General features: G+C 45.0%; 1 long non-coding RNA gene across 1 annotated transcript in view; it reads right to left on the bottom strand.

Annotated features, from left to right (window-relative positions):
* Window positions 1-7,186, bottom strand: part of LOC110743038 — a 31,498-nt gene extending 24,312 nt beyond the window's left edge. Inside the window, exon 1 of the long non-coding RNA XR_002521432.2 lies at window positions 1,682-7,186. This is a non-coding gene — a long non-coding RNA (uncharacterized LOC110743038). The remainder of the gene's footprint in view (window positions 1-1,681) is intronic.
* Window positions 7,187-24,583: the final 17,397 nt, after the last annotated feature.

Raw genomic sequence — 24,583 nt, 5'->3', positions numbered from 1 at the left:
TTCAGCAGGGTCATGTTCTCTCTCCGAAGGTTCTAGGGAAAAATTTCGTCGTTGCTCGTCTGGTTCTGGTGGCTTCAGGCATCCCTTGGCTTGTGGCAGCCTCACTCCCATCTCTGCCTTCATCTTCACATGGCCCTCTCCTCTGTGTGCCCCTATCTTCTTTTCTTCTATTTCTTATACCGACACTTGTCATGGGATTTAGGGTCAACGTGAATAATTCAGGAAGATCTCATCTTGAGATTCTTAATTACATCTGAAAAGACTCTTTTTCCAAATAAAATGACAGTCACAGATTCCTAGTGGGTGTGCTTTCTGCTGGGGAGGAGGAGACCTTTCAACCCACTACAGAAGACCAAATGACAGCAATGAAATGGAAAACTGTTTAAGGTCCAGGAATAAGGAACTAGGGTTCATGGGAAAGCTCTTCCATTTTAGGGATACGCATCAGCCCCTCCTTGTCTGGGACAGTATGTCCCAGGGGGGCCTCCATACCATTGCCTCTCTTGGAATCTCTGGTCTTGGTCAGGTGGGTGCATTGGTTCCAAGAGGAGATAGCTGTGCTCTCCCCAGGGCTTTGTACCAAGACCATGCCTCTGTTTAGTGGCACACAACGGAAGCACCAGTGTTAGTAAGGAGTAAGAAATGACTTATCTTTCTTGAAACAAAAAAATCAATTGCCTGTAAGGAAGCCAAGGCCTGTTTCTCCAGGACCAACTCCTTAAATGCATGCCACTCTCTTGAGGATAATTAGAAGTCCTCTGTAAATGTTGAAAAGCTATATAAACGTAAGACTTCTTCATATCATCATCATCATTATTCCAAGGAAATAAACTCTAATGATAGCAAGTACCTTCTGTATATTGAACACATTCCGTATACTGCATGTGGATGTGCATCACGCTCCACATTTTACTCCCATAGCCTCAGTTAGTCTCATGTCTCATTTTCTTTCTTTTTTTTTTTGACAGGGTCTCACTCTGTCAACCAGGCTGGAGTGCAGTGGTAAAATCGTGCCTCACTGCAGCCATGAGCTCTTGGGCTCCGGCGATTCTCCCACCTCAGCGATTCTCCCACCTCAGCCTGTAGTTGGGACTACAGGCATGCACTACCACACTCAGCTAATTTTTTGCCTTTTGTTTTTTGTAGAGGTTTTGTCATGTTGACCAGGCTGGTCTCAAACTCCTGGGCTCAAGCGATTCTCCCACCTCTACCTACCAAAACGCTGGGATTACAGGAGTGAGCCCCTGTACCCAGTGCATTTTCCTTATTTTTTAAGTGGAAATGAAAACACCTCCTTCTCCACTTGTTCTGAAAATCATGTAAGTAAAACAGCTTACCCAAGGTCATACAGCCGGAGAATGATACACTGGGGACTCAAATCCAGATTTTTCTGATTACAAAACTGCTGAGCTGTGAAATCCAGTGTTTTTTTCCCATTTGTGTGACTCTTTAAAAGGGGCAGTTTCTGCCGCGGGGGTCAGGGGTGGAGGGGCTTTTTGGCACTCTTGGGAATTATCTTCTTTCTTCACTTGTGCAGACTTGCAAGCGCCTTTTAGGAAAATAAGGGATTGGTGGATCCTCAAGGGGTTAGACGTGGTGTGGAGTGGCCTATTCTGGGCTAAGGAACTGGACATTTTCTGACTTTCTGATCCCAAGTCTCTAAGCTATGGTTCTGCTGTACCTCAAATAGGTCTTGTGGAAAACTGCAGGACTTTGGGCACTGAGCTGCTCTTCTGCAGGTATTTATGGAAATCCTGGTAGGGGAAGGATACCTTCATGGAGGTTCCACCTGGATGGGGAGAGAGAAATCTGAGCATCAACAGAAGAGTGTAAAATCGAGTGTTAGTAGGAGAGCAAACTGTAAGTAATAGGGGGCCAGGGAAGTGGACAATCGGAAGGATGTGCTTTGTTCAAATCATAGCTCCAGTCCACCCACCTCCGTGAAGTTGACTTCAGGCCTGCTGCTGGCCCCCTTTCTGATGGCAGGAGGCAGGAATGACGTCCTGTCTCCTTTCACCAAGAATCTGAGCCAGTGACTGTAGGGTGGTACTGTGAGCACACGGAAGTGTGAAGAGTGGCTCCATGGCTGTGCCAGACACCCAGGTGCCCCAGGCTCCTCCACCCTTCAAGGCTCACATGCTCAATAATGCCCTGAAAACAGCAATCCAAACCCTGTACTCCTGGGACTGCCCCAGGAATGCCGTCCTCACTGTCAGGGTCACCTCATCAGCCGTCTGGCTCTCTGCACAAGCTTGAACCCTGCACTACTTGTTAGTTCTAATTACAGATTGTAATGATTAATTAAGCTTTGATGACATAAATGCATTTTGATCAGGATAACAGGAGGTTTGGCTACTCTTGGAGCCCAGGGGTCAAGTTATCCTCAAGGTCTTCACTAGACACCATTCTCTGTGGTCACAGAGAAGAGGTCAACTCGGCTCCCAAAGAACCACGTCTCTTCAACTTTGAGTCCAGGCAGATATTTTCTGAGGCTCCCATAGAAGAAAAAAAAAAGTTGTTTGTAGGAGAAAAGTCATCTGAGATGTGCAATTCTGCCCTCAATGAAGACATATTAATTACACAAAATTTGTTGTCTTAAACCACTCTATTCCAGAAGATGGTCTGGGATATACGTGTTTCATAACCAAAAGGTTTATTAAAGTGTTATTCTGCAATTAATGATGCCTGTTCTCTATCTCTAGAGAAACAGAAACATAACAGGCAAGTTTGGAAAGAGCAGTTCCTTCCTATATTGATATTTTTTAGGAAAAAAAATAAAAAAAAACTAGAGCCATCAGCAAAGAGTAAATGGATGCAAAGAAAGAAGAATGGAGGGAGGGGGAAGGAGAACGCCTTATTAGATGCAGACTTTTCAAACCATTAGCTGTCAGCTTAGTTACAACCCCTTAAAGCCCTGGTCCCCTCAAATGCTTGGGGACAGACTAGAAAAAAAGAAAAACTTCACCCCTGAGAAGTACCAATTCTCTATGAGACCTTTGAGGTATCTGAATAAGGTTAAAAAGAATGTATCTATCTAAAAACTCCTTAATTCCTCCAAGACATGGAGTGTTCACTACACCAGGTGGCTGGTTGTACCTGACACAGTAGCATAGACCTCACAGTTGACTATTCCTTATCGTGAGTAATTTTTTCTTTAATTAAGAATTTAAGGCATGCAATGATCCAATTGCAATGACTTTCTCTTGAAGATAATATCCCTTCAAATGGCATTACAAATTAGGAATCCAATTTGTAGCAAGATTTTTAAAAATTAAACTTCCACACTCAAAGTTAGTATCTTCTTACATGAAACTATCAAAAGTGACTCAGCTTAATCTTGGCTCGCTGGTTTACATTATTATCTGGAATCTTTAGATCTGTAATTTCTTAGTAGTGCCATTTCTTTGAGGCTCCGTAGATTTATATGTTTAAGAAAAGAATGAAAGGAAGAGGGAAGTGAAGGAAAAGGAAGGGAAGAGAAGGGAAAGGAAGGGTGAGAGGAGAAAAAAGAAGAAAATGAAAAGAAAAGGAAAGAGAAAAGAAAAAGCAGAAAAGAAAGGAGAAACAAAAAGAAAAGAAAAAAGCCTCTTGATTTAGTAGGGTGCTGTGTTACTTCTGCTTCCAAGTCCTACCAATTAGCTCCAGCACATGGTTTTTCTTGGCAGCTTTCTGCTTCCCATCCCAGATGGTATGGAAGAGTCTGGCTGCTGACTTTCTGGCTCTTCTTTCCTACTTCCTCTCCACACAGCTAATTTAAGAAAGTCTACACGATACCAGGACAACTGTCGGCCCTGCCTCATTTCCCCTGCCTCTGCCTTCTTCAGCCACCCACAGCCACAGCCATGGCTGCCCGCCTCTAGCACCTGAGCCTGATTTGACAGCAACAGGAAATAAGTCAGCATCCTCGGCCACATGGCGTGGAATTCAGCTGCACCCCTTCCCCATGAGGATCGAGTGACCCATATATATTTCTGGGCTCCTGCAAGCTCCAACTGCCCATGGGCATTTTCTTTGCTGCCAACCATATCCGGGTGCTAGTCAACGAGGCAAGACCTGCAAGATTTCATATGAGCATGCCTCGCCCTTCCAGTGTGGGTCCGCTCCATGGACCTAGGCTACTACCTGGGCCTGATTAGCTGCTCCAACACTCTAGGCAGGGCAGTCCTAGTATCTGCTGTTCATAGCCATATCCTGGTTCTTTCCACCTCGCCCCATGGCAGGGCCACTCATTTCTCAATGCCTATCGAGGATAGCAGGATTTAACAGGCTACATATGTGGACCCCATTATGATTATAGACCCTACTGGGGCCAGCATCTCTGCCTGGACACACTCCGAATCCACATGCTCACATCCTGCACTTGGCTTTCAGAACACATGTGTCAGCAATGAGACAGGAACTCCCTACTGATGGCTGCTGTGACAGAACCCCACTGCTGCCAGGGAACGGCCAAGCACCCTGCGGTTGCTGGGTACTCAGGAACTAACAGCTGTAATTGGGCCAGGAGTAGAACCGGCTTAAGTCAAAGGAGCCTTTGTGAAATTCGGCTCTGACCCATCACTCCATGGACCCATGCTCCATGATTTCTGATGCTTTCTTATTGCCTGAAAAATAGCTTGACCCACAAATTCCCTTCCATTCTGGGATCATGGTTTTCCAGCTTCGCTTCCCAATGCATCCCTATACGAGTCCTTCCTCCAGCCACCCAGAGACTAGCAACTATTCCTTGCACACACCAGGAACTTCAGTAGGTTTGGGCCCTTGTCCATCTCTGTGTGCTCCCAGAATCCTGTTCCTGTCACTTAGCACATTTCATTGTAATTAGCTGTTTACCTGCCTGTCTGTCCACTGGATTTTTGATGTCCTCAAAGACACATTCAGTCTCTTATTCATCTTTCCATTGCCAATACCTGCAAAGTAGTGGGAACACTGTAAGCCTTCAATGCATATTTGTTTTTAAAAAGTTGGTCCAGAAAGTTGATGACCCACATCAAAGATGAGGGCTTAGGGTGTGAACCATGGTCAGGAATGAACGAGGAGACACAAGTTCAGAAAATCATAATGAAGCCCAGAATCACGTTTGGCTGCAGAAATCACAGAGGGCTTCATGAAGAAAATTACATTTGCATTGTGCCCTGAAGGACAATGAGATTTCAGCAGGTAGAGATGTGGAGGGTATTCCTGTGGCAGAACTCCTTAAGGAAAAGCAGAGAAGTGGGAAGGTGCAGAGAATGTTCAGGAAAGAGTGGATACAGTTTTCCTAGAACACAGACTAAGTGAAGGTGGGGTGGAGCAAGTGCTGAGAAGGCAGCATGGGCCAGATCATTGCAAGTGGCAATGCCAGCCTCAGCACCACGGGTGTTTTCAGATGCGATGGTAAACCGTGGGAGGCGGTCTATGCTGAGAAAGGGTTGGGGAGTGATGTAATGATTGAGGCTGGGCTGTCACTTCTGCCTCTGCCAGGAAAGTTATTAGAGTGAGGTGGCTAATGTGGCAGTTATAAGGGGTGAGCTCACTGACGCAAGAGTGAATTAAACATTCGGGATGGGCCAGGGAAGCCACCTTCACTATCATTCATTGTCAAACCCTAAACAGGGCCACAGATCTGACTGCTTCAGTTTCACTTATTGGTGTCATTTAGATAGTGTCTGATAGAGGAAGTAGAGGAAAATGTTTCAAAAGCTGAAAGACCAAGACGATGGCTATGCGTTAGTCCTGGCAGCAAATGCAAGCAAGCCCAAAGGTGGGCAGGATGTCACCAAGTTAGTCTCCAGTGGGAGTAGAAAGGCTGTGCTCAGGCTGCTGGGGCTGTGGTGCACACCGCAGCAGGGACCCAAGGGCTGAGCTTTCAAAGGCCCCTCTTCCGGAGGCTGAGGATCGGTCTGTCCTACAGCCCTGCACTTCCAGCCTCTGCATCACTCCTGTCAGTGCGTGCAGAAACCTCAGGGAAAGGAAGAGCCTGGGTTTCCATAATAAAAGCACTCACTGAGAGGTAGAGGGCTTGCAAATAGGGCTGCTGCCTACTTTGTTCTTCTAACTCCTTCCCTTCCCCACCCTTCACTGTTTTTCTTCCCTTAGTTCAGTCGCAAATATCATTGTGAATGCAGAGCTCCAAACAATGCCTTTTTCAAGTGATTTGCCTTGACCTGGAGCATCCAGGGAAGAGCAGATCCCCATCACACCACTCCACAGCTCCCCTACTTTCCCCAAGCCTCACTCACCACAGCTGTTAGCAATGCAGTCCCCATGGCCTCCTGTCTATACCTCCTGTGCACATCAGACTGACAGCTCCTGCAGGCAGGGGCTGGGCAGGCTTGTTTTCTGGGCTCCCCATTCCTGATTAGCTTAGGCACTGGTGGTCCAGTTTTATGGGCCAGGGTGGGATGCAGGCAGAAGTGTGTAGGCATTTGCATAAAGCTCTGCACATAGAACACTCAGCACCACTGTTTTGGGAGCTAGGACAAAGCCTGCCCCACCGTGTACAGCCCCAGGTAGCAAAATGGCAGGGTGGTGCTCCACTCCATCCCGGTTTTATTCCCAGCTGGGTTCTGAAGCCCCGGCCGCAGCCAGTTTGATATGATTGAAGCAGAGCTTCAGGGAGGAGAAAGGAGGCAGAAGACTAAATATCCCACAATATTTCTTCCATTAAAGTCTTTCAGTGAGGGAAAAAAAATCAACAAAATGATTTTTCCATTTTAAAAAAGAAAAAGACAAAGACAAACCCAGCAGGAGACTGAGAAAATGAACGACAGGCTTATTAAGCAGGGAAGCATTTTGTTTACTCCCTGCAGGCTGCATTCCACAATTACTACCTTTCTTCTATCAACAAAAATCCTGGTCAAAAGATAGGACAAATTGTCTGCCTGAGCCTCATAAGGATTCACTGAGGCAAAACCTCAAAAAAAAAGAGCATGAGGGAGGGTGCTGCTTCTTCCAGCAACACTGTAGGTGGCAGGTAATTCCAAGGGCTATGCTGATCCCACTGCCCAAGATAAAGCATTTGGGACATTACAGCCTCCCTCCATCGAAATGAAAATAATGAAGATTGATGAAAAAACAACAGCAACAACAACACTGTATTTTGACCCTTAAGAGCCAAGGAGGGGCCGGGCATGGGGGTTCACGCCTGTAATCCCAGCACTTTTGGAGGCCCAGGTGAGTGGATCACCTAAGGTCAAGAGTTGGAAGCCAGCCTGGCCAACATGGTGAAACCCCATCTCCACTAAAACTACAAAAATTAGCCAGGCATGGTGGCAGGTGCCCGCAATCCCAGCTACTTGGGAGGCTGAGGCAGGAGAATTGTTTGACCCTGGGAGGTGGAGGCTGCAGTGAGCCAAGATCATGCCACTGTACTCCAGCCTGGGCGACAGAGTAAGACTCCATTTTCAAAAAAAAAAAAAAAAAAAGAGCCAAGGAGGGATGCCTATCTCGTGAGCAGTGAGGCCGCACCGGCTCTGTCATTCTGAAGCCAGGAGCTCCTGGGGCCACACTGTGAAGATGGCCCACCTTGGATGCTAGAACAAGAGAAGCAGACCCTCCCCAAGGTCTGCTATTCACTGCATTACCCGATTCAATCCTCACTCCAGTTCGTTCTCACACTGCTGTACAGATACTACCTGAGACTGGGTGGTTTATAAACAGAAGAGATTTAATTGACTTACAGTTCTGCATGGCCGGGGAGGCCTCAGGAAACGTAAAATCATAACAGAAGGTGAAGGGGAAGCAAGGCACGTCTTACATGGTGGCAGGAGACAGACAGCATAGGGGAAGCTGCCACTTTTAAACCATCAGATCTCGTGAGAACTCCCTTACTATCACAAGAACAGCATGGGGGAAACTGCCCCCATGACCCAATCACCTCCCACCAGGTCCCTCCCTCCAAACGTGGGGATTCCAATTCGAAATGAGATTTGGGTGGGAACACAGCGTCAAACCATATCAATGATTATCTCCATTCTTCAGATAAGAAAACAGAAGTCCAGAGAGGTTAAGTAACCTGTCCAAGCTCACACAGCTAGTATAATTTGAAGTCAGGCTTGTCTGAGACCAAGACTTGAGGCTCTGACCTCAAGCCCTGCCAGTTGCTCACTTCAGGGTGAGGGACCAAGGGGAGGAATATCAAAAGCCAGAGCCTAAGTATTGGGGGAAAGCATGGACACAACCCATATCCTACCCACCGTTCCAGAGACATCCCAACCCTAACCTCACCTCTCCCAGAACTCCCAGGAATGATCCCACATCCTATAGATCCATCCAGCCATGGATGAACTTTTGCCCCAATATTCTGGATTATTACAAATATAAAAGAGAAACATCAGGCCTCATAAATAGCAGCTAAGACAACCAAATTAATCTTCATGGTTTCTTCCTTTCCCTCCTTTTTGGTCTGTATTAGAACGGGCAGGAGGAAAGGCAAGCATTATTTACCAACGATGGTGTGTTTCTTCACCTACTCTATTATCCTGTATTCAGCTACCTGGAAGGTTAAAAGGGTGGGAAATGTCAGGGACAAAGTAAGTATAAGAGGATGGCAATTTCAAATGTCTAATCATTTTTGAAAACCAGTTGCCATGTCCAGTGCATAGACCTACATGCCTTTGCTACACTGCACCACACGCTCCATTCCTGGTAACCTCTACCCAGAGAGTGGCAAAGCTTGGTCTCAGCTTGGTGACCTACTGGGCTGCCCCAAGAGGGAGAGACATCTTCTCCCACATTGCACAAAATACTCACTGTCAATGGGGTGCCCAATTTGACACAAAAGATTTATGTAAGAAATCAGGCTTAATGGCTGGGTGTGGTGGCTTACACCTGTAATACCTGCAGTTTGGGAGGCTGAGGTGGGCAGATTTCTTGAGCGTAGGAGTTCAAGACCAGCCTGGGCAACATAGCGAAACCCCATCTTTACAAAAAAAATACAAAATATTAACTGGGTGTGATGGTGTGTGCCTGTGGTCCCAGCTACTTGGGAGGCTGAGATAGGAGGATCACTGAAGCCCAGGAAGTGGAGGCTACAGTGAGCTGTGATTGTGCCACTGTACTCCAGCCTGAGTGACAGAGTGAGAAAGGAAGGAAGGAAGGAAGGGAGGGAGGGAGGGAGGGAGGGAGGGAGGGAGGGGAAGGGAGGGTTAACTAACACAAGGTCTCACACTTAGCATTTTTTTTTCATTCGTCGAAGGAGTAATGAAACACTATTTCCTCATTTGTGTGATTAAACCCTAGCAAGACTTCTTTGTAATCTGTCTCTTGTATGACTTCCCAAAAGCTTTGAGAGAAGGCTCCAGTGAAGCCAAACCTTTCATCAACTGTCTCGGGCATTGGTTATACAGATTGGTTATACAGTGCTTGGCAGGCTTCGTGCGGCAGGGTGGGTGGGAAGACAAACAGTGGCTTCTCCTTCCTGGGGCCAGTGGAGTGTCAGGATGGTTCAGTAGCTGGCTGTACTTCCACCAAAGACCAAAGCCATAAAAAGTCACCTTGCCTCTATATGCCATTGACCTCAAATGAGGAAACATAGGCTCTGGGAAAACCAACTGCAGAAAAGCCCTCTGAATGCACAGAACCAAGCAAGATACCTCCTTCTGAGCAGCCATGTCTTATCTGGTGGTAAACTCAGCTGCTCCTGCAGTCCTGCACGCTGCCTCTGCTTCTTTCCAGTGAAAACATACTAGGACACAGTGATGCTCTCTCCCTGCTATACATTCAAAAAATTAAAAGAGCACCAAAGAAAGGAGAATTTTGGAAAGGAAGTAAGCAGCTGTCAGAATAAATTTATATGAGACAAACACTCAAATATTGATCTACTCCCAAGATTTCCAAAACCTATCTATAAGCCCACAGTTGAATTGCTTGTGAAAGCTTTTTGCACAAATAAGCGCTGAGTAGGAATGTCAGTTGGCAGTAGAAAAAGATTCTTAAGAGACAAATGATGATCTACAGATAGACAGAAATAATTCACAGCACTATTTTTATTAGAACTTACCCTACGCAGCCCTCCTTGAGTCGGTTTGTGAGGAAGTGGATTGCAGTATTTATTTGTAGCAGACATGCACTTTTGGATTGTACTGCATGACCTTGTTTTTGGGACATGCCCCTCTCCACCCTCTGTGATTTCCTGGAGCTGTTATTCCTGGGACTTTACCCTCTATGTCCAGCAGTGAGCACAGACTGCGTCCTTGTTGTCTAAGGGAGGCAGCTTCTGAGAGTGCCCCACAGGGGTCCTGCCTCCTCGCATTCACACCCTTGTGGAGCCCTTGCCTACAGTTGACCACAGCTGCTCTAATGTGACCAATAATGGCAGAAAGGATGGTATGCCATTTTCAAGGTTAGGTTTTACAAGACTGCAGCTTCTATAATGGGTTCTCCTTGTCCCTTCTTTTCTTTTCTCTTTCTCTCTTGGATGTGTCATTCTGGAAAAAGCCAGTTGCCATTTGAAGAGGACACTGAAACAGCCTGTGAAGAGGCCACATGGCAAGGTGCCCAACAGCCAGTGAGGAACTGAGGCCTGAAAGCAGCCATGTGGGTGAGTATGGACGAGATCCTCCAGCCCCCATTGAGCCTTGAGAAGAAGCCCTGGCCAACAGTTTGACTGCAGCCTCATGAGAGGCCCTGAGCCAGAACCACCCAACTAAGCTGCTCACAAATTCCCGACCAGAGAAATTGGTTTAGGTAATACATATTTTAAGTTGCTAAGTTTTGGAGTAATTCGTTCAGTAGCAATAACTATACATTGACCAATCAGACTCTGGCAAAGCCCTAAACACATTAAAGACTGTGATTGGCCCAGGGGTGGAAACATAAGCCAAGCAGAGCTCATCAGAATCCTTTTCAGGAACTGATATGGATAGTAGGTGATAGAGAATCAGGCCATCTTCTCTGGGATTATGACCGTGGGTACAAAGTCAGCCTAGATTTGTGGTTCTCAATCAGAGGCCATACTGCCTCCCTAAGGGGCATTTGGAAATGTAGGGGGATGTATTTAGTAGTCACAATGTATGGAGGCACTGCTGGCATTTGATAACTTGAAGCCAGGGATGCTAAATATCCTGCAATGTATGGGACAGTCCCGCAAAACAAAGAACTATCCATTCCACGTTGTCACTAGCACTCACAATGAGAAACCCTGGTGTAGGACCCTCTGTGGCTTTATTATTATTATTATTCCATATGGAGAGAGTTTTCATGAGAATGACACAAGTCTAGGTGACAGAAGAACCGAGACACACTGAAAGAGAAAGAAAGATCAAGTCCCAGTGATAGAATTTCAATCCCTGCATATATATCCCAGGCATATAGGAAAACAGAGGGAAAGGGACACAGTCCTTGTTCTCAAGGAAGCTACAGTCTAATTAAGGAGACACTCAAGAAGTGACAAGAATTCACTGTCAGAGAGCTGGCTGAACTGCAACAGAAAACTGAACAGGAGGCGGTTCACAGATGCCTGCCTGGGCCCTGCACTGGGCCTGCAGAATGGGTAGTGTTTGATCAAGAAGAGAGAAGGAAGAATGTTTTCCTTAATGGAAGTGAATAGAATTCCTTAATAGAATGAGCAGATAGATAGAATCTCAATCTAGCTTCATGCCTGAAGCTAGAAGAACCCTTAGAATGTCCCAATTACATGAGCCCATGTATTTTCTCTTATGCTTAAAACCAGTTAAACTGGTGCAGTGGACTGAATATTTATTCCTTCCCAAATTCATATGTTGAAATCCTAATGCCCATGGTAATGGCGTTAGAAGGGTCTTTGGGAGGTGATTAGGTCATGAGATTGGAGCTCTCAGGAATGGGATACATGCTCTTATAAAAGAGGCTGCAGAGAGTTCCTTGCCTCTTCCACCACATGAGGGTATGGTGGAGAAGAAGGTCATCTATGAACCGAGGAGGTGGCCTTCCCTAGACGCCAAACCTGCTGGCACTTTGACCTTGGACTCCTAAGCTTCCAGAACTGTGAGGAATAAATTTGCATTGTTGATAAGCCACCCAGTCTATGTGATTTTGCTATAGTAGCCCAAACAGACTAAGACACTTGGGTTATTGATGTTTGCCACCCAAAGAACCATGACTATTTATTTCATCATCCAACCATCCATCCATTCAAACAATGTTTATTGAGCCTTGACTATGTGTAAGGCACTAGTTTAAATCCTGAGAATACATGGTTAAAAAGGAACAGTCCAGAATGACAAAGAGTTAACTAGCAATTACAATACAAGATACATACTCTCCCTGCTGCCCTTTCATGCTTTGGAAATACAAAAGAGGAACATCAGCTCAGTCTAATGGTAGGAGGTAGTCAGGGCAGATCTCACTCAGATAAAAAAAAAAAAAAAGGAAATATGTAACTCATAAAAGATTGTCCAGAAATGCCAGCAAAAAGAGTAGAGGAGCCTTGTTTGATAAGTGACTCACTGACCAGGCCAAAGCTTTTAATATATCCTACTTCTGGCTATTGAGACTGAGATCACAGTGATTCAAGAATCACTTAGAGGCCATTTGGGAAAACACAAATTAATAAGACAAAGAGGCATTGATTCAATAAACTGTCCCTTATAAAGCACTAGGGTCATTTTCCTTCTCTACTTCCTTACGATGTCTGGTATTTCATCACAAGAAATAAGTCTCTATTATGAAAGGAACTCTGCTTTTTAAAAGTGATGAGAGAGGAAGATATTTTTCCCCAACCAGACTCAGGTCAGCGCAGTTAAAATCATTTTAATTTGCTCCTAAAATTTTTACATCTCCTTCACCAGTACACAGAGTTACAGGAGGGAACTCCACACTATTAATTAGTGCTATTGCAATCACACTATTTCATAGCACCAGAAAGGATATAAACAGTCCTCTGTGTCAGGGAGGCTCTCAGTCTCCAGTGAGCACTGGGGTCTAGGGTATATGTGGAGAAAGGAGTAGCCACCGAATTTCTTTCCAGATATCTGTAAACATTCCCCAACTAGCTCCCCTAACCCTGAAATTCACACGCCATCAATCAATCACATTGTAATATCGACTGGAGGTCCACGGAGAATAAGGCATGATTCCAGGCATGTACGAAAACAGAGGGAAAGGGACACAGTCCTTGTTCTCAAGGAAGCTACAATCTAATTAAGGAGACACTCAAGAAGTGACAAGAATTCACTGTCATAGAGCTGGCTGAACTGCAACAGAAGACTGAACAGGAGGCGGTTCCCAGATGTCTGCCTGGGCCCTGCACTGGGCCTGCAGAATGGGTAGTGTTTGATCAAGAAGAGAGAAGAAAGAATGCTTTCCTTAATGGAAGTGAATAGAATTCCTTAATAGAATGAGCAGAGCCTGGAGGGAGCCAGCCGAAGCAGCCAGACTGACAGGCCAGAGGGCGAGTGCTGGAAAACAGAATCCAGGAGGTGGGGTAAGCCAGACTGGGGACACAGGGAAAGGCCGGTGTCCAGCTAGCAATCCATTTATCCCTTGCCTCTCAGCCCCAAACCTTTCCCTCTGCACCTGCTCTGTGACAAGGGAGTTCAGGCGTTTCTCCTTTGCACCAAACAATATTCAGCTTTGTCAGTAGCGTGCTCTGAGTCAATGCAGGAGGAAGGGGCTTCTCCTCCTGGGTCTGTCTTGCTGCTGTCTTCTTCTGCCTCCAGCTGCATGGCTCTTATCACTGCCCCAGCTGTGTGTCGAGTGTGCAGTCTTCAGGCTCATGGCCCGGCCCCACCTCTTGGCCACTCATGGTGACCACCTTACCACGATGTTCCTAATGCAGGTCTGGCATGTCCCAGTCTTCACTACGCTGCTGGAGAGCAGGCCCCTGACACCCGTAGCCCTCCATGCACTCTTGCACCAGCCTTAACCTCTATCCAAGACTGTTGTTTTCTCCTTGCCCAGCAACCATGGGCAACCCAGGGAGCCTTTCTGCCACCCAGTGGGCTACAAGCACACCTCTGATGCAGTCCAAATCTCAGCCTTGAAGAGGGGTCTTCTTTAAGCTCATCCTTCCCCAGGTGCTCTCCATCAGCCTCAGGGTCACCTTCAGAGTTTTCCTTACATCTTCTCATTACTTCCCTGTTACAGTTAACTAAGCCTTATATTAAACATCCCACATTCAAATTATTGTGTGGTTTCTGTTTCCTGATTGGACCCTGAATGACACAGCCAGGTAGAGAAATCCAGATGATGTGGTAAAGGGGCCAGGCAAGTGGAAGTGTGGATGTGTGTGCTAAAGGCTGGAGTGGAGGTGCTGGACTAGGAGAGCAACAGCTGTCAGAGCTGTTTTGTTCCTGGTCTATCTGATAATCTCAGGAAAATGAAGAAGAGTGGGAGGGATGAGAAAAGAAGAGGAGGAGAGAGAGCAGAGGAGCAGAGGAAGAGCTAGAACCATAGTAGTGGAGATCTCCTCCATCCAGCATCCCAGGCACCCGTCTCGGTAGATGTCCCCGATCCTGCTGACTCCCAGCCTGAGAGCCAGCACAGTGATGTGTTTGAGAATGATGAGCCTGGGAGGAGCTTGGGGAATGGACTGGAGTGGGTGGCTGATATGGTCTGAATGTGTTTCCCAAAGTTTATGTGTTGGAAACTTAATCCCCAATGCAACAATGACAGGAGGTGGGGCCTAATGGAGGTTGTGAGGGTTCCACCCTCATGACTGGATCAACGCTGCTATAAAAAGAGCTTGGAGGAGTGGGTTCACTCACTCTTCTACCATGTGAGGACACATTTGTCCCCTGTTACTCTTCCACCTTCCACTATGTGAGGACACAGCAAAATGGTCCCCACCAGATGTCAACACCTTGATCTTGGATTTATCCCATCCTCCAGAACTGTGGGTATATAAATTCCTGTTCTTTATAAATTAGTCAGTCTGTGATGGTTTATGATAGCAACACAAAATGGACTAAGATCGTGGCAAAGAGGGTGGAGGAAAAAATACAGAAGTGAGGTTGACTGTCTGTGGGAACGGACAGTCCAAAAGAATGGACGGGGATTGGTAACAGGCTAGGTCTAAGTAACAAAGGATTCTGGAAACAAATAAGCAAAACAAAGCAGCAGTTATTTCCAGGAAACCTCCCTTAAGAAAAGAAGAAAGGAGAAGATTGGCCTCTTCCATGTGTGCATTCCTTGGCCAAGTCATTGGCGTTTCTCATCTCAGCTTCCTACATACACAGTAGGGATACTAACACCTGTGGCAAAGGATGGTCTTGGGATTAAATGGAATGCACTTGGTACTACATCTGGAACGTGGAAATTCTCATCGTGTTGGAAAGTGGAGAGCGAGGGCTGGGAGTCCCAATGGGTGAGCTTAGATCCCAGTGTGGGGCATGTGAAGTTGGGAGGGGCTGCTTACATGAACAGGGACCCTCACATTCTGGAAGATGAGGGAGCAGCAGGAAAGCATCTGGCTCCTAACACAGGGCAGGAGAATTCCCTGAGTGAAGAGAAGAATTCAAAAAGAAAGAGGGAGAAAATCACACCTTCTCACAACTTTGCTGGAACTGGGGCTTTTAAATTTTCAACTAATCATTCTGTCACATTTATTGATGTTCCTCACTGGTTTCAGCAGGACAGATATGTATTGGGCCATTTAAAGTGTATGAGTAGGCTGGGCACAGTGGCTCACACCTGTAATCCCAGCACTTTGGGAGGCCAAGGCAGGCAGATCACCTGAGGTCAGGAGTTCAAGATCAGCCTGGCCAACATGGTGAAACCCCATCTCTACTAAAAATACAAAAATTAGCCAGGTGTGGTGGTGGCCACCTGTAATCCCAGCCACTTGGGAGGCTGAAGCAGGAGAATCACCTGAACCCAGAAGGCAGATGTTGCAGTGAGCTAAGATGGCCCCACTGCACTCCAGCCTGGGTGACAAGAGCAAGACTCCATCTCAAAAAATAATAAATAAATAAATAAATAAATAATAAAATAAAATGTATGAGTACATTTTTTTCTTGGAACTGACATTCCCTGAATACATTTTTAAATGGATAATCTACTGCCTTATGCAGGTACATCAGCGGGGCCTTGCTCTGTGGGCACATCAAAAAGTCAGGAGAAAATGCATGTATTACCTTTGTCAGGGACCTTCCCACCTCTAATTTTTTTAAACCTCTGATCTTAGAAAATCCTCTAAAGGTTAATTAAAAGCTTTACTTTCCAGCCTCTGATGTATTATGCTAAATTTATTTGTTGGTGCGGATGTCAACAGCAACTGATATTTGTGAATAGCTTATGCAATATCAAAGAGTTCAGTAAAAGAAGAGAAGAAACCCACAAGTACTGTATGTCAGAGCTGAATAATTGTCTCACCTTCAATTCTTATTAAAATCATCTAATTCGACATAAGAAGTACTTTATTAGAAGGCTGTAGGTAAATAAACACATTCAAATGATGTAAAATTTCCATTTAAATCACCCACTCCAGTATTATTTATATTTATTAGAATATGATTGTGAATCGGTTGGGTCAAGAGTAATTGACAAATGTAATGGGATAAAAATGGTTTTATCTTAAAAGTCTGATGAAACCTCTCTCTCACACACACACACATACACACACATACACACAAACACACACACCCCATCACCACCACCACCACCTGCCTTCAGATGGGAGGCAGAGCGGACTCATTCATCATACTCCATTATATACATTAACAAAAATGGCCAAGGTATTGGTCAAGAGCTTTAATCTCTTGAACCAGAATTCTGACCTTTATTCAGATTCTAGATCCAATGATGAAGACGAGGAAAAGGATGATAATGATAATAATTTTTCAAAGGTTTAAAAACAAAACCAGGAATTTTTGGAAAAATGCACTCTTAGAATGATTTTCCCTTTGAGAGATAGCCCAATTCAAATTTATTCTAAAAAGAACACCTAATTTCTCAGGAAGAGGTTTATACTAACTAGAGTCAACACCTTTGGATTATCCATAATCCGTTACCATTAAAAGCAAATTTCATTAAATTCCTTCTCCATCGTTCTGAACTCTCTGCTTCTATTAATTACTTAACGATTGTGCAGTGTATTAGAGACCCACTTGGAAACAACAGAAGGAATGCAAGAGCCATTTAGCACTTGCTTGCTTGGCTTCTAAGCAGTAGATGAAGTACTTCCCTACAGCAGCATGGGGAAGTAGAACTCAGCTTAGTGGTGGTGTTGGGAAATCAGGGCTAGGCATCTCTTGTAGGTAACTCTTTCAAAGGCACCTTGATCCACTGATTCCACCATCCCTGCCCAGTCTCCACTTTGGGCCCTGGAGTCTGCTCTGTCAAACTCCATCTGTAATCACCATGTCCTGAGGCTGTGTCACCCCTGTTCCCAGGTTGGGATTTGTTCTGTGCACTCAGCCTAGGCCCTGGACCCATGTAGCAAACCACAGCAGGCTGAATGCATGCCCGATAAACATGCTTGCTTTCAAACTGGTCCAATGGCTAATTTAATGTGTCAGCTTGATTGGGCTAAGGGATGCCCAGATAGCTGGTCAAACATTCTTTCTGGGTATGACTGTGAGGGTTTCCAGCAGAGATTAGCATTTGAATCAGCAGACTGAGCAAAGAAGATCACCCTCCTCAATGTGGAAGGGCATTATCCAATCCTTTGAGGGTCTGCACAGAACAAAAAGACAGAGGAGAGGCTAACTCACTTTCTCCTTTTGAGCTGGGACATCCGTCTTCTCCTGTCCTCTGACACAGGCACTCAGATAGGCCTTCAGAGTCTATCTGAGATTTATACTATTAGGCTCCCACACCACTCCTGTTTCTCAGCTCTTTGGACTTGGACCAGGACTGATATGCTTTCGCTGTGTCCTCACCCAAATCTCATCTTGAACTGTAGCTCCCATAATTCCCACTTGTTGTGGGAGGGACCCAGTGGGAGATAATTGAACCATGGAGGTGGTTTCCCCCATACTGTTCTCATGGGAGTGAATAAGTCTCATGAGATCTGATGGTTTGAGAAGAGGTTTCTGCTTTCACTTGCCTCTCATTCTCTCTTGTCTGCTGCCACATTAAACATGTCTTTCACCTTCTGCCATGATTGTGAGGTCTCCCAAGCCACGTGGAACTGTGAGTCGATTAAACCTCTTTTTCTTTATAATTTACCCAGTCTCAGGTATGTCTTTATCAGCAGCGTGAAAACAGACGAATACAAGGACTTACATCACCAGCTTCCCTGGTTCTCAGACTTACAGACTGAGACTGAAGTACCCCACTGGCTTTTCTGGTTCTCCAGCTTGCAGATAGCACATCATGGAACTTCTTGGCTTCCACGGTCCCATGGGACAATTCCCATGATAAATCTCTCTCTCTCTCTCTCTCTGTGTGTGTGTGTGTGTCTGTGTGTGTGTGTGTGTGTCTGTGTCCTATTGGTTCTGTTTCTCTGAAGAACCTTGACTCCCTGACTAATATAGCTGGGTAACTGGATAGGCTAAACCCACCATTAGCCACCTCCCTGTCCATAAGTGAATCTGAGGCTTTATAAAAATGGAAAGGGGGTAAACAGATACCCTGTGGAGAGAGAAGAGGAGAAAAACAAAAGAAGAACCAACTATAAGCGGGGAGAAAGTCAAAGGGAATCATAACTGAGTCTTGTCTGTCAAGATTTATCACCTTAAGGCATAGTGGCTCACACTTGCAATTCCCATACTTTGGGAGGCTGAGGAGGGAGGATCACTTGAACCCAGGAGTTGGAGACCAGCCTGGGCAACATAGTGAGACTCTGTCTCTACGAAATATATATATTTTTAAAAGCTGGGTGTGGTGGCACATTCCTATAGGCCCAGCTACTTGGGAGGCTGAGGTGGGAGGATCATTTCAGCATGGAAGGTCAAGGATGCAGTGAGCACTGCACCCCAGCCTGGGTAACACAGAAAAAACTCATCTTAAAAAAAGAAAGAAAGAAACAGATTTATAATCCTAGACTCTGCTTGGATGGAACCTTAAAGGTTACTGTATTAGCTGAGGTAACTGCTAGCTGCTAAAACAAGTAAATACAGAAAGCTCTGTGACTTCACAAAATAAGAGTTTAAAACTGCAAGGGAGTTTGGGAACGGTGATCGAGTTGATGCCCAAGAAGAAAAGAAAACAGCAACGAGCCAAGTTTAACCACAGTTTCCCAGTACAACCTTTTACACTTCCCCTTAACATCTACACAAGCATTACATACCTACCCTTGAACACCCCCAGTGATGGGCACCTCATCCCCAGTTGGCCACCCTGGAGCATATTCAGGGCCCAAACAAATGAGCCAGTGGAAAATCTGACACTTGGGCAGGTCCCACCAGGTCCTAAATGGCTCTATTCATCCTGTATTAGAAGAGACACACCAACTAGGGCTTAATTCTAAACTGATTCCAGTATTATTGGAAATGCAGGCTCTATAACCATAAGACAACTGGAAACTTTGAAAGCCTGCCCAACAAGCTTCTGAAATAGTTAGAGCAACAGAGATTCAACAGTGATAAAAAAAAAAAAATGACTTAGAATGTTTGTTGAGTATCTAAGACTGAGTAAATAGTGGCAGGTCATTGTTAAAAATCATCGCATAATCAGTTATTCTCTACTCATTTGGTTGACAGGGGTGTTGGGATGTTTTGTAACCTCTGAAACTCTATATACAGGTAAGAAATTGTTACTGCTCATTCGCACTAACAGGTATGTATTAATTCAAATATTTTGCACAACAAGTTAGTAGTGTCATCACTATTCCTTGAGAACACTGAAGAAAGAAGTGCAACACACACATACACAAACACTCTGTGTGTCCTATTTATTACCACTTCTGTGGACATGTATTTCTGCCCCTTTAGGTGTTTTGCATGCTATACATCAGTCTTAAGCACATATACACAAATGCTGATTCCTCATACAGGTCACAATAGTTCAGTGTGATTGTACTGTTGTGCCTTGTTCAGAGCCGGGTTGATCTGTAATAGAAGATGTGGTAATTCCTGATGACATCTGCAGTTTGTCAAACACTAGCAAATAGTAAAACACTGTGAAAGGACACGAGGAGAAATTTTTAACCATCAATAATCGGTTGTGGGCAGCAAGAAATAAAAATGGAATAAAGGGCTTTGGTGTAAAGAGGGCAGAGTGTACTAGCCAGAATCTATTCTCATAAGATGCTTTTTTCTGTCCTAAATTCAGGGTAGTCTCTAAACCTTGCTCTGCAGAGCCCCATTTTCTAGAGGACATTCAAAGACGGTCAGTGTTTGTGAGAGGGCAACAGCAATGCTTGTATTTGAGTGGACTCTCTGTCCCTGAAGTCTCTGCATGTTTCCATTGTGTGCAGGAGCTTAACCGAGAAAGGCCCAGCAGGAGCTTTGGAAATGAAGCTGATGGCATCTGTGGGGTGGAGACAGCAAACTCATACAAGCCCTAAGAAGGGAACAGCAATGAGAGGAGTTGGGATTGGACATGTTGCTGGCGGGGAACTGTGTCTTCCAGAAGCAGCCGATAGGAATGACGGCAGCCCTGCCAGCAGATGCAGGAAAAGAGCTGAGACCGTCACACTCAAAATTAGCCCATGCTATCTTCTGTAGCACTTAGCAGGTTGCAGAGAGGCAATGGTCTTAAGAGTAATGTCATCGTGAACATCTCTCGGTGTTACTGATAGATTTTTCTCTCCTCAAAAAATAGATTCCAGCATTTATTTCTCTAGCTTGCAATGCGGTATATTCCATGAAACCAGAAGTGTCTTTAGCATGCTATTTAGGCTGATGGCTACTTCAAAGATCTCGTTAATGCCAGTGTTGTAAGATTCATATTGAGTGCAGAGGCATAAGGGAATGCATTTGTTCTTATCAGATCCACAAGAATTTGTAAAATAGGAAAACAGAAAATTTGTTTCCTCTAATGAGCTCAGAGCATTTTAAAGCACTCCCAGGTAGCCTAATAACAGATTCATAAGGCAAGGGAGGTAGAAATTAACATGTACAATTTATAAATGGTGAAAGGGGTACTCACAAGGGAGTTGTGCAATAACATAAAGCTTGCAATTTATAATAGCATACAACATGTGCAATTTATAACATACATAATGTGCAATTTATAATAACATGTTTATAACATATAATCCATAACATGTATAATTTATAACATAACATACAACATGTGCAATTTATAACATACGACATGTGCAATTTATAATAACATATGACATATGCAATGCATTATAACATATAACATGTGCAATTTATAATAACATATAACATGTGCAATTTATAAATGGTGAAAGAGAAACCCATAAAAGACTTCCTAAAGCCCTAGAGAAATGGGGACAGTAGCCCAGGGTCCACCACAAATGAGTCCCTAACAAATGTTTGTGAGTGATGATGGAAAATCAGGCCTCTGACACAAGGCGGAGACAGTTAACATCCCTAATTTTCTTTTCGACTCCCTAACTTTATCTGACTATCTCAGAGAGATGATTGAAGGAGCTTGCTATTAAGTAAAAAATGGGCATGGAGCAAACATCCTGTTAGAAAAGGACCTTAATGAGTATTTTACAGGCAGGGAAACTGAGATAGAGAAGGCCAAGGGCTTCCTCTGAACACAGAAGTCGTAAGTGACAGTGCCGGATAAGAGCTCAGACCTAATACCTCTGCCATGCTATGCCCCGGTAGAGACTTAAAGCTTAAGCCATCTTTTAAGTCCCCTTTCCACAGAAAACAGACAGGCAAGACTAATCGCTATTTTGGTAAAGTCTGTGTAATAACTGATCCAACTCCGCCAGGAGATCATCTCAGTGACATTTCGATTTCTAGAACGTCAAAACATATAAAGGATCATGAAGTTAAAATTAGATCTCAGGTGGGTTGGAGAAAATTGTCAGATTTTTAAAAAGAATATAGAAGAAAGAAAGAGAAAAAAAAAAACAACTTCATCTCTCTCCCATAACAGTAGGAATCACAGTCAGCAGTATACTGTTTTCAATGAGAAGATCAACGGAGCCACCCTGAAAAAGCTTCCGCTGGCTTTCCAGCCACCAACAAAGCATCAGCGTTCTGTGAGGAAAGTTACCAGCGACAGGCTCTGAAAAATGTCTGCAGAGGATGCAGAGAGAGAGGAAGAGTCCTCGAAATGAAACTTTTTTGTCTTTTTTTTTTAAGATGCGACTCACTTTGTTGCCCAAGCTGGAGTGCAGGGGCGGGATCTCGGTTCAATGCAACATCTGCCTCCTGGGTTCAAGCAATTCTCCTGTCCCAGCCTCCTGAGCAGCTGGGGCTACAGTCACATGCCACCATGCCTGGCTAATTTTGGTATTTTTAGTAGAGACGGGGTTTCACCATATTTGTCAGGCTGGTCTCGAATTCCTGATCTCAGGTGATCTGCCTCGGCCTCCAAGAGTGCTGGGATTATAGGCATGAGCCACCTCGCCCAGCCAAAAAGAAACTTCTACATTGGGAAAATTCAAATGAGAGTACAGACAAGATAAGGATAAATCTATAGAAATTCAAGCTCAGTACAGTAGCTCATACCTGTAACCCCAGCACTGTGGGAGGCCAAGGCAGGAGGACCACTTGAGCCCAGGAGTTCAAGACCAGCCTGGGCAACATAGGGAGACCCCCATCTCTACAAAAAAATTAAAAATTAGCTGGGTGTGATGGCACATGCTTGTACTCCTAGTTACTTGGGAGGCTGAGGTGGGAGGTTCACTTGGGCCTAGGAGGCTGAGGGTGCAGTGAGCTATGATCATGCCACTGCACTCCAGCCTGGGCAACATAAGGAGACCCCATCTCTACAAAAAATTTAAAAATTAGCTGGGTGTGATGGCACATGCTTATAGCCCTAGTTACTTGGGAGGCTGAAGTGGGAGGTTACTTGGGCCTGGGAGGCTGAGGGTGCAGTGAGCTATGATCACACCACTGCACTTCAGCCTGGGCAACAGAGCAAGACCCTGTCTCAAAAAAAAAAAAAGAGAGAGAGAGAAAGAGAAAAGAAATGTATTCCCTCCATCCTAAGGGAGCCATGAATTCTGAGAAGTAGTTATTACTTGGAAGAAAGGAAGAAAGAGAGTGAAGTAGGGAGTGGGGGAAGGGAAAAAAGAGAAAGGGGAGGGATGCAGAGGGATGGGATGAGAATTCACTCTAAATGATAGACTCGATATTTTGCTAGAAGCACCTTCCCAAGGTAACTGCCACACCTGTTCTTTTTTTTTTTTTGAGATGGAGTCTCGCTTTGTCACCAAGGCTGGAGTGCAGTGGCACGATCTCGGCTCACTGCAAGCTCCACCTCCCGGGTTTACGCCATTCTCCTGCCTCAGCCTCCCAAGTAGCTGGGACTACAGGTGCCCGCCACCACATCCAGCTAATTTTTTTGTATTTTTTTTTTTTAATAGAGACTGGGTTTCACTATGTTAGCCAGGATGGTCTCGATTTTCTGACCTCGTGATCTCCCCGCCTTGGCCTCCCAAAGTGCTGGGATTACAGGCGTGAGTCACTGCACCCAGCCCCTGTTCCGACTTTAAAATGTGGCTTAGACACAGGTGTAATAATCCCAAAGAACAAATCAGCAAATCTTTTTGTATTAGAAGAAAAACAATAGACAAGCAAAACGAATTTTGACAACCTGTTAACAAGGTGTGAGTTCTGAACTCTGTTTCAGTAGGGAGCAAACATCCTCACTGTCAGAAGAGCACATGAGGCATATTTGGGTGTGGAAATGCCCATGTCAAGTTGATAGCAGGACAAGTGAAAGGGGGTGTGCAAAGGAGGGTATCAATGTGCGGCAGGTCCAGAAGGCGCCTCTTCTGAAACTACATGCAGGACCAGTGTTGACTTCCACTCTGGTCCTAAATTTTCGGATCAGTTTAAAGATAGAAATGGATATTTTCCTGTGTGAGAAAAGTAAATGGTATTATTCAATAAAATCTCAACGCTAAGGTGCAAATTACCTCCTCTACTCTAGGCTTTAACTCCTTGACTGTGTAGTCAAAGTGGGATACACCCCTCACTTGGGACGAAAAAAGTCAATTCTGTGACATTCTGTGTTCTACAGAAAAGTCCTCATTGGAGTGATTCAAGAGAAGAACCCAGCCGGGCGCAGTGGCTCACGCCTGTAATCCCAGCACTTTGCGAGCCCGAGGTGGGCGGATCACGAGGTCAGAAGATCGAGACCATCCTGGCCAACATGGTGAAACACCGTCTCTACTAAAAATACAAAAATTAGTTGGGTGTTGTGACGTGTTCCTGTAGTCTCAGCTACTCGGCAGGCTGAGGCAGGAGAATCACTTGAACCCAGGAGGCGGAGGTTGCAGTGAGCCAAGATTGTGCCACTGCACTCCAGCCTGGGCAACAGAGCGAGACTCCGTCTCAAAAAAAAAAAAGAGAAGAATCCAATTCTCTACTGGAAATGCTTTCCTCAAATTTAGGGCAGCAGATGTGTGTGGTCCTTATTTTTATGCTGTGTAAAAGGATGCATTCAAGTAGAACGAGGAGCATGGCCACGTGCCCATCATCATTAATGGAAACACCTGCGTCTCTCTTAGCTCTACTCTGAGACTTCATCACTAGAAAGCTCTTGGCTACCCATCTAGATGCATTCTTGGAAGTAGCCTGGGGTCCTCTGTTTAGGTCATAAAACAAAAATCTTGAGAAGATGAATTTCCATTTTC

The sequence above is a fragment of the Papio anubis genome, chromosome 6, assembly GCF_008728515.1.
Source record: "Papio anubis isolate 15944 chromosome 6, Panubis1.0, whole genome shotgun sequence".
NCBI lineage: Eukaryota > Metazoa > Chordata > Mammalia > Primates > Cercopithecidae > Papio > Papio anubis.
The sequence above is the reverse complement of the archived record's forward strand: the minus strand, read 5'-3'. Positions and strand labels throughout refer to the sequence as shown.